General features: G+C 34.6%; 1 long non-coding RNA gene across 2 annotated transcripts in view; it reads right to left on the reverse strand.

Annotated features, from left to right (window-relative positions):
- The window catches only part of LOC109028269 (uncharacterized), a 32,538-nt gene extending 21,939 nt beyond the window's left edge, over positions 1-10,599 (reverse strand). For both annotated transcript variants that reach the window (XR_010130427.1, XR_010130426.1), the window contains exon 1: positions 10,402-10,599. This is a non-coding gene — a long non-coding RNA (uncharacterized lncRNA). The remainder of the gene's footprint in view (positions 1-10,401) is intronic.
- Positions 10,600-10,946: the final 347 nt, after the last annotated feature.

Here is a 10,946-nt window from a genome sequence, read left to right on the forward strand (position 1 = left end):
CACAGTTATGTGTGTGTTAAATTGCTTGTTTGCATTATTAAGATAATTTATATTCACATCACTAATCTATTCTCTGAAACTAGACGCATATATTCGACTACCTATTCTGTAGCATCATTCATATGTCTAACAAGCACCTAAAGCTTAAGACATCCAAAATTGAACTCTTAATTTCTCTCACCTCCCTGGTTCTAGACTGTTTACTGCTCTAGTCCTATAGAGCAAATCTTAAAAGCAACGTCCCAATGGATGAGGTATTTTACAAGTAACTTAACTGTGTCCCAGAGAATACAAAAACCAAAACAAAAAAATCAATGATATTATAAAAACACAAAAATATCTAGGCACAACAAAGTAAAATTAATAATGCTTAATATCCAAGCAAAAATTACCAGGCTTACAAATAAGCAGGAGAATAAAGAATATAATTATGAAAATAATCAATTGAAACCATCTCAGAGAGGGCACATGCATTAGAATTAATAGTCAAGACTTAAAAATAGCAATTATAATTGTATTACATACATTCAAAAAGTTAGAGACATGGAAGATATTTAAAACCCCATTCAAACTTCTAGAAATACAACTACAACATGTGAGACATACACTGGTTGTAATTAACAGATTACACATGGTAGAAGAAAAGAGTAGTTAACTTGAAGATATAGCAGCAGCAATAGTTGGAAATGAAATTCAGAGAGAAAATAGACTAAAAAAAATTAACAGAGCATCAGTGAGCTGCAGGACCGCATCGCAGTCTGAATATGCATGTAGTGAAAATCCCTCAATGAGAGAGAGGATGGGCACAAAATAATAGCTAAGGTGGTAGATAGAATTCTAATATGGCCCCAACATTTTTCAGCCCCTGGTGTATTCACCCTATATAATCCCCAGGACAGTGAATACTGTAGATTTTACTTTCTTGATTCGGTTATAAGGCACAACTATCCTTTAAATGGGAAGATTATTTGTGTGGGCCTCGCCTAATCACATAAAGTGTTGGAAAGAAGAGAGCTTTCTCTAGCCAGTTGCAGAAGAGAAAGTCAGAGATCTGATGCATAAGAAAGCTTCAGCATATCAATGCTGGCCCAAGGATAGAAGGGGCCAAGTGTCATGGAAAGCAGGCAGCATCGAGGAAAAGCACCTCCTGGCTTATAGCCAGCAGGAAATGGGGAAACCAGTCCTAAAATCATAAGGAACTAAATTCTGCCAACAAAAAGAAGTATTTTAGAAGATTTTGTTCCCAGAGCCTTGAAAAGGAAGAGAAAAAAAAGAGAACCCAGTCAGACACAACAGTTTAAGCAGAAGACCTCTCTATGCCTTATTGGATTTCTGACCTATAGAGCTGTGAACAAATAAAGGGTTGCCACTTTAGATGCCAAGTTTGTGGTATTTTCTTTAAAGTACATACAATAGAAGTCAAGCAAAGAAATAATGTTCAACATATTTTCAAATTTCAGAGAAGACTATAAACTCAAAGAACAAAGAGATTAAGCAAAACCCAAGTATTGGAAACGTGAAGAAAACTGTAACAGTGCATATTGTAAGTTGCTTAAAACTTGTGCTAATGCAAAAAAAGAAAAATCTTAAATGCAGACACAGAAGACCTACTCACCTACATTAGGGAGTCAAATACAAAATCTTCATGAATCTTTCAAATAAAATATGAGGTTGCAAAGAAATACCAGGATTGATTTAGACTATTTTCTTCACCCATCCGACTCTACCAATTCTATCTTTAGGGGATACTATAAAAGAAGACTTTAGTAATTCCCTCATTTGAATATCTTATAGATCTTTTGAAGGGAAATATAATTATCATTTTGTAAAAAATTTAGGAACTGAGGTCTATATGAACATACTTAGTTCAGTTTAAAAATAAACAGTACCAAGAGGGGCAATTATACAATATTCCATGTGAAAGAAAATGCTTCCTTTCTTCTTTTTCTTCTTTCTCTTACCTTTTCTAAATGTGGAATCATGTGTCCTCTGAATTCCAAAAAAAATTGGTTTTGGATAAAGAAATAAAGGATACAATTGATTTTATATATATATATTCATATTTAATGAAATATATATTTCAAATTACTGATATACTAAGCTGACTTGGAACCTGCTGGGACTTAACTGACATAGGTAAGTGGATAAAGAGAGAATGTTAATATTCTCTCATTAACATTAGGCAAAGCTAGGGAGAGAAGAGGTTGACTACCAAGGTGAGGTTATCAGTGGTATCATGTCTTCCTGAGGAACATCATAAGCACAAGTTTGAATTGGACTGATGTTTCTGTTGTATTGACTTCAAGTATTGGTTGAAAATAAGAAATAATTTCCAGCCTTTTTGAGGGTAAGACATTACTAAGAGCATCAGCTAATCACATTGGAGTAGAGAGCACAGCCCCAGTGGGTGATAAGAAGCTGAAGCTGAAACTCACAGTGAAGGTTGGGAATGTACAGGCAAGCACTGTGGCTCCAGCATACTCTGAGTTCTCATCATCTCACCCATGCTCTAGGTATATTGCAACAAAACAAGTTGTCAACTGCATTACTGTGGGGTTAAAACTTTCTACTTTGATCTGCATTCACCGAAGAACTTAGGCGGAGCCTGGCTCTGTGAATATAGTCGTCATTACAAGAAATGTAATGACCACCATCAGCTGGCAATTTGGAGACGAATAATATAGGAGAAAAGAAGAGATTCTTGCTTTTACTAATCAATTGTTCTTTAGTTCCCAGATATTCCTTTCTCGGATAAAAAGGGGAAAGTTTAGAAATGGGAAACACTGAGAAAAGTCACAGACTAAATATTTTTAGAATATCCATTTATTTCTTATTATCACAATTCAAGGAAATGATGTACCTCTTTTTCAGTTTTGAGAGAGAAACCGTTAATAAAATTGATAGTTAATGCTGAAGACTGTCATGAATTAGTCACTAGATAGAGGCATGTTTAAATTGCAAATTACTTTGAAAGTCATTAACCACCCCAAACTTAATAAAGTGAAATCTTCACACTATTAAAGAGAGTAACAGATGTTGTTTTTAATGTTTAATGAAAAATATTTATCTGCTGCTATAATCCAGTCCTGTCTCCCTGACCCCCTTTTTTTTTTCCTGCTCTCCAGTTAGGTTTGTTATGTTTCATTTGAAAGCTCTTTTGCAAGATGATGAGTGCACTATTTTTTACAATTGTGAAGGCTCAATCTTAGATAAATGTTATTTCTCAAGGAGTTCTGCATACTGCATATTTGAGAGCAAAAGTCAGTTTCTAGAAATCTGTGTGAGTAAAATGGAGAGAAGGCATTTTTTTTTTTGTCTCCAGCCAATATGGCAGATGAAGATATGTAACCACAGAAAAGCATTCTAATCGGTGCAGCTTCAAGCCTTGAAAGATACTGCATGGTAAATGTGCTTTCTCTTAGATGATCTTTTTTCTTCTTGGATTATTTAAGGGGGACTAATTTTTTGAAACCCTAGGCAACACGATCACAAGCAGTAAACAAAGTTTGTATCAAGAAAATAATGGTATTTCAATGTTAGGGAAAAACAATGTCATAGCCAGGAGGGAAGCAATCAGAACTTAAACTGCTGCAATCTGGAAGCTTCTCCTCAGGACCTGTTTACAGCTGGTTCACTGTTCTCCCAAGCAGTATAATGTGCCAAACAAGTGGCAGGTGGGAAGGTTATGTAAAAAACTGTCTGCATGACTTAGTTGACTGCTGAGGTACAAAAAGAAATTGTAGAGACATTGAGCCTTCTGAAATAAAAAATGAAAATTATGGTAATCCCCTCAACCAAGAGACAGAACTGGTCTCTATCTAAACAGACCTAAAGTGAATAGTATTGTCTAGGGCAGATAGAGCTCCTTCTGATTAAAAATTCATCACAGCTTCCTTAATTTTGTGTGATAGTATGAAGAATACATCCTTGATTTCACCTTCTAGACTTGCAACTTTCTCCTAATTCTTTGCGTTCCAGGTTCAAGGAAGAAAAACAGCAATCATGAAGAGAGAGAGAGCAGCAGCATAACAGATCATTACATTTATAGTAATGATTTGATTCTTAGAGCTAGGCTTAGCCCAAGTTGTTTAGTGAATGCAAATCAAGGTAGAAAGTTTCAGCCCCAGCATGAGTGGAGTTGATAATTTGTTTTGTTGAAATATAGTTACAGGATATATATATATATATATATATATATATATATATATATATACACACACACACGCACACATATATACACATATATATACACATACATACACACACATATATATACACATATATATACACACACATATATATACATATATACACACATATATATACATATATACACACACACATATATATACATATATATACATATATACACACACATATATATAATATATATACATATATACACACACACATATATATATACATATATATATATACACACACATATATATATATAGTAGTCTCCCTGGAACATTCACTCCGATAAGAGAGGAACCATTTTTTCCGTCTATTAGGCAGATCTTGCAGAATGAAATATTAAACAATTAAAGTTTGCTGTTATGTTATACTGTGATGAAGTACCACAAGTAATCTTATCCTTGACCATAGATTAAAAGATCATAGCCTTCTGAGGAACTGCAGAATGACCTCAAAAATTGTTTGGAATATAAAGATATTGCAGTCAAAAATGGCTGTAAGTATCATTCCATTGTACAAATATTTACAGACTATGGTACCTAATATAGGCCAGGAGCTATGCCAAGTACTTTAGATGGAAATACAAAGATGGCAAGCATAGCCCCTGACTTAAGGAAACTTCATGTTTAAGAGAAAGAGTAGGACAAGCACACAAACTGGAATAGGCACCAAAAAAAGTTCATTTAGGCTGGGTGTGGTGGCTCATGCCTGTAACTCCAGCACTTTGGGAGGCTGAGGCAGGCGGACCACAAGGTCAGGAGTTTGAGAGCAGCCTGGCCAACATGGTGAAACCCCACCTCTACTAAAAAAATACAAAAATTAGCCAGGCATGGTGGTGTGTGCCTGTAATCCCAGCTACTCAGGAGGCTGAGGCAGGAGAATTGCTTGAACCTGGGAGGCGGAGGTTGCAGTGAGCTGAGATTGCAGCACTGCACTTCAGCCTGGGTGAAGGAGCAAGACTCTGTCTCAAAAAAAAAAAAAGTTCATTTAGAGATAATCAAAGATGTAAAGATGTTCAGATCAAGAGCTCTTAAGTTCAGAGAAATATTATATGGGCTTTGTGGATTGAACTTGGTTTCTCCAGGGGAGAGAAAAGGTAGATCATCCAAGCTGGGGGAACAAAATGAACCAAAGCATCAAATTTGAAGCATTAGGATATTTGGAGTTGGCAAATTGTTCATTGATGTGTGGAGTATGCTGGTTGGGATGTCAAATATGAGAGCTGTTGACAAGAAAATTGTCCTGCCATGTATTTCTTCAATATATTACATTCATGACCTGTGTGTTTATTTATTTTGAACTCTTTCAAATGAAAGATGACATATGAATAGTCATTCTCTGTAACTTGGTAAAATTTCCCCAAAGTGATAAAATCCTAGTAACCAGCATCTAGATCAAAGAATCATATTACCATCATCCAGAGGCCCCCCAACCTCCATAGCCTCTTTTAGTCACACACACCCCATAAAAATCAGTATCCATTTTTATATGTACCATTGTATCACAGTATAGTAGTTTTTTTGTTTAGAACTTAATATAAATAAAATATTAGATAAACTTGTGTTTGACTTCTTTTACTGAAGATCCTTATTTAGTGTAACTATAGCTTCTTCTTTTTATTGTTTATTAGTATTCAATTGTATAGAATTGTAAGAATGATCTATTGCTGATGTACATTTGGGTTTTTAATTTGTTTTAATCTTAACTTTGCAATCAAATAAATGTATTAAAAACAACTGCATTTCAAAATGGTTAAATGAATGCAGTGACTGATTAACTTAAATGTATACATAATCACCTACATACCATATTCAAGTATGAGCAATAATCAGCAATTTTCCTTATTAGTGATGAGTCCTAACTCCAGTTTGAGGACTGGGAAGTAATTGGGTCACTTCTGTGTCCTGTTTCTCTTCTATGGTCACCTGACTAGCTCAGTTGGTAGAGCATGAGACTCATAACCCCTTCTGGTTTGCTTCGTACTCTAGTCTGTGTTGACCTCTTTGAATTCTGTGCTGTTATTCCTGATTGGAAAGGTCCTCGGATGCATTATAAACATTGTATTCTTGTGTTAGAGGATGTTTTGCCTCAACCGCAAAACATCAGATATTTCTACTATGTTATGTAAGCAAACAAACAAACAACAACAACAACAAACTCCTTGCACACATTTTGTTTTCCAATTCCGGAATAACTCTGTTGAAAACTTACCTCACTCGCTCTGATGAAAGAGGGTGTTATCTTTCTCTTGAGAAAGCTCTGTGTTTTGAGAAGGAACAACTAACTTTCAGATTGCCATCTGGAAAGTTTCTCACTCAGGAAACTTATCCAAATTCCCCCTCTATTGTCCTCAAAAGGATCGTCCATCCATGGATCTGTGACTCTCACTGTGTCTTGCACTGTTAATGTTTGTCTGGGGGAAAGTAGCATTTCTTAGGATCATAGGCAGTGCTTCCCACCTCAGTTACCAATCATGATCATTACCTCCTTCAATCCCTGATATCTGCTTTTATATACTTTTGAGGGGAATGGAAAGGAAAGACCAAGAAAATGCAGAAAGTGGAGGGTAGTGCTTTCACCGTGCATTGCATATATCTTCAGAGATTCAATAAAGGGATGAAAGGCTGCTGGGCAAGCCACTCCATGGGAGCTCCAAACCTTACTTGTACTTGAAGAAAACGATTAATTTTTTAATTTCAAATTTCACAGATTAAAAAAAGGAGGGCAGAGTGAGGCTCTTCCCTTTTTATTCGTTCTTGCTATTGTGCAACTATGAGTTTCTGAGAAGTTATAAGGTTGATTTCATATCATCCATCCCAGTTACAATTCCACTGTGGGTAAACACACTTAATGGATTATATGACTACTGTATAAAAAAGATGTATTAATTGCTTAGGTGGGACTTGCAGTTGTTCTGGAACTTAAATGGCATGAATAATATTTCCAATATAATATATGACTATATGTCCTCTGGGTATAGGACAAACATCTTAAGGATAAATAGTGTTATCATTCTTAATACATACCAGAAGTTTTAAATGGAATTTTACTGTAATAAACAGCTTATTACAGAAAAACACTTTCTCTGAATAAAATGTATCTTACTATAACACTCAGTATAACATCAGGGTTTTTTTTTTATTATTTCCAAATAACAGAGAAGAAGTTGGATTTAATCTAATAAGTAAGAATTACAACACAGTTTCTATAGTCAGTAAATCAGTAATGGGCATTCAATTTTACGTGAATTCATGTGAAACTGAATGCCCATTACTGAGCTACTTACTTTAATTCTAAAAATGTTTATTGAGTGTTAAGTATATGAGGTGTCAGATCATGAAAATATAAAGCAAATTAGGTCAATTGTCCTATATTTCAAGGAATTTACGGTATAACCTAGTAGTCAGTGAAAAACATAAAATCATCATGGTGACATTTCATGATGGAGATACATAGCTTCCATGGGAAACCAGAGAGGAGGATTTTCATTGGCTTGTTATATATATGTGTGTATGTGTGTATGTGTGTGTGTGTGTGTGTGTTTACAGATATATGCTTATATAATCAAACTTTTATGGCAAAAGCCTGAGATGTATGGATTTGGAAAACAGGGTAAGTTTTAGGAAGTAGAGATTGGAGGGGAGAGGCAGTCAAGAGATAAACTTGATCTTATTAATCTTCAGAGAAGTCCTAACTTTTAGACATTATTAACCATATTTCACAGAAGTCATGGTACTGATTCCTGGCCAAATCTGCTATATACAAAAACCTATTCAATCTTTTACTCTATACAACTGAGATATTAAATTGGAAGTTACTTATTTTAATAACATAATTTTTCTATATAATGCTTCACAATTCCAAAGCATCCTCACATAAATTGCCTTATTTTAAACTCATAACCACGTTGTGAAGCAGAAGATAAGCATATTTATTCCCATTTACATATGAGGGAACAAAGGCTTAGTGTAATAAGAACTGGCCCAAGATTACCACAGATTTATGGAGTAAAATCTAAGTCATTTTAATTCCCAAGTTTGCATACTTTTATTCTCTATTTCTTAGTATCACAGTTACTGTAATAAAATGGGCAGTCACAACTGTGTATTTATTCTTACATAGAATTTATGACATTTTCTTTTAAAAGAGTATAATTAATAAAATTTTTAAAACCAGGACTTGAACTGGGTGAATTCGGAGGATAGAGGACAAGCTGGCACACATACTGAAAAATGTAGAATGCAAGAAAAGCCCCAAGTGCTTCGAATGCATGGGGATAGCTTAAAAAAATCGTCACACAGAGTTTAGCTTGTAAGTGGGAAAGCAACTTTTTCAAATGGCTTCATGAACCATCTCCTGTACATAAGCAGAACAGAATATACCAAATGTCTAAACACGCATGCCTGTTTGAGTCCTTTGATAACACTGTTACTAGTTGTTTCCTCTACAAGGTTAGGTTGGATTTGGCCAGTTAATTGAAACTGAAGAAAATAAAATGTAAACACATTACATGGAGCTCAAATTTGAAGGAGGGATGCTTTTAGGGAACATGCATTCAACTAGCCAATGTTAATATGCAGGACCACGTTACACACAGGAGAAATAATCCCACACAATTTTCAGTACTGTCAGCTGTAGCTAAGGAGTTATGGTGAATACTATAAAGTTAGGTCAGTCACCTATATATTGAGACTGACAGTTATCAGGGAGAGCTAATGAGTTGATCCAAGTGATATTTAAAAACCACAGTTAGATTAGCTTAGATGAGGTTGTAATTCTCATTTTCATCATGAATTTTATTTTCCTTTGTCAAAGATGTAATAATACTGAATAGACTTTAAATGATTTAAAGCCCCATAATAATTTCACTGTTCATATCTCATTAATTACTTAACATTATAATGATGGCCTACCTCATAAATAGAAATAAAAATAGGCCACAACGATAGAATATAGCCCTTGCTTTTTGCTGAGATAAATTGGAAGAGAACACAATATTGAAGATATTTCAATACTTAACATGCAAAGAAAAGAAAAACTTGCAAAAATTAAATTCAGTCCTTTTTACATGATTAAAATAGTGATAATTTTGCAAAGCATTATAGAATATTTTTCTCTCAGGTCTACTTTTTTCTGGCATGTCTTTAATTGTGCTAAAAGCAAATACAGTACATCCTATGTTTTGTTATGTAGGGTATCATATTGTCTCTTTCTTAGCATTGCTGTAAATATATGAGGAGAAGGAAAATTAAAGTAGCAAATAGTGTGTATGTGTTTGAGTGTGTGTGTGTTTACCACAAAGTTAATACAAGTTTAAGTACTGTAACTACCACAGAACTCTAATTCTCAAACTGGATTTTATATCAGAATAGTCTTAGAAGTTGTCAAGATGTAGGTTTTGTGGCCCTACTTTTTTCCTGCCAAATCATAACATCAGTGTTGGGGTACCCATAAACCTACATTTGTAATACTCCATGGTGATTCTGATGCACAGCTGGATTTGAGGACCACTGATAAGATATTCATATCTAATATTAAATGTGTGTACATATTTGCTACTGAAAATACATGTGATGTTTCTTTGAAATTGTAAAATATCTAAAATAATGGTTTTATAAGTAACTCCCTGCCCAACATCACCATGGTAAATGCTACAAAGTATTAAATACCTAGCATAGTGCCTCTTAACAGCTTACTGTGTTGGCTTGGGGTCATGGGTGATAGTTAGCAAGAAGATTATCAAATGCGAACTGGATTAACAAATGCAAACTTGATGAACTCTTCTGTACTGAAGGAAAAGGGGAACAGTGACTTCAGGGTAAAGAGTATATGTCATCAGCTCAGCAGTAGCCTAAAGAGCCCCTTCAGTGTTTTCCACATCCCTTCATGTAATTATGGTAATTATCATTGATTATACTCAAAGTTTTTTGTAGGTAGTCTTTTAAACATTTGCATAGATTATTTAACATAATTCTCACCAAAAATATTATATGTTATTAAATCCATGTTACAATCTAGAAAACTGAGGGTTTCACAGAGACCTATATTTTTTAACTACTAAGATAATACAGTAACAACAAAATACAGTTACTACAGATAATACAGTTACTACAAAAATACAGTAACTCTACAGGTAACAATGATAACAAAAGTTTGTCTTCAAAAATATAGATAACACAACTAACAGCAAAATAGCAGACTTACTTTCCTCATTGCCAGAGTACAAGAACTCTTTCCCCCATACTTCTTCCCATGGCTCTGAAGTGCTTGGTTCAATGAAGGTTAGCCTACTTTAGTTTGGGACCACATCAGTCAGGTACTGCAGGGCCAGCAGGCAGTAGAGACCTTCTATTAAGTTTTCTTATGAGTCACTAGTGAAGCATAGGAATTCCCTGCCTCTGGCACTCTATAGGAAAAAAAAAAAAAAAAGGAACAAAAGAAAACAGGCAATTTGCCCCTGTCACATAGATTAATCAAGAAAGCCATAACCTTTGTATCTTTAGTTTGTCCCTGTTAAGGGGAAAAGGGCATTATGATAGATACAGACAGGAATCACTTCAATCATCTTTAAGTGTCTTAGGACATAAGGCAAGGGGCTTAACGCTTTCATTTAAAACATATTCTTTTTCTCTTGAAGTTTCTGTAATTATTACCTGTGCTCCTTCTATCATGCTGTATTGTGAAAACTTCAGAGAAAAGAAGCAAGTTCTATAGATCAAAGAAAAAATTGACTGGAAAAAAAAAGGATT

Source organism: Gorilla gorilla, chromosome 13, assembly GCF_029281585.2.
Source record: "Gorilla gorilla gorilla isolate KB3781 chromosome 13, NHGRI_mGorGor1-v2.1_pri, whole genome shotgun sequence".
NCBI lineage: Eukaryota > Metazoa > Chordata > Mammalia > Primates > Hominidae > Gorilla > Gorilla gorilla.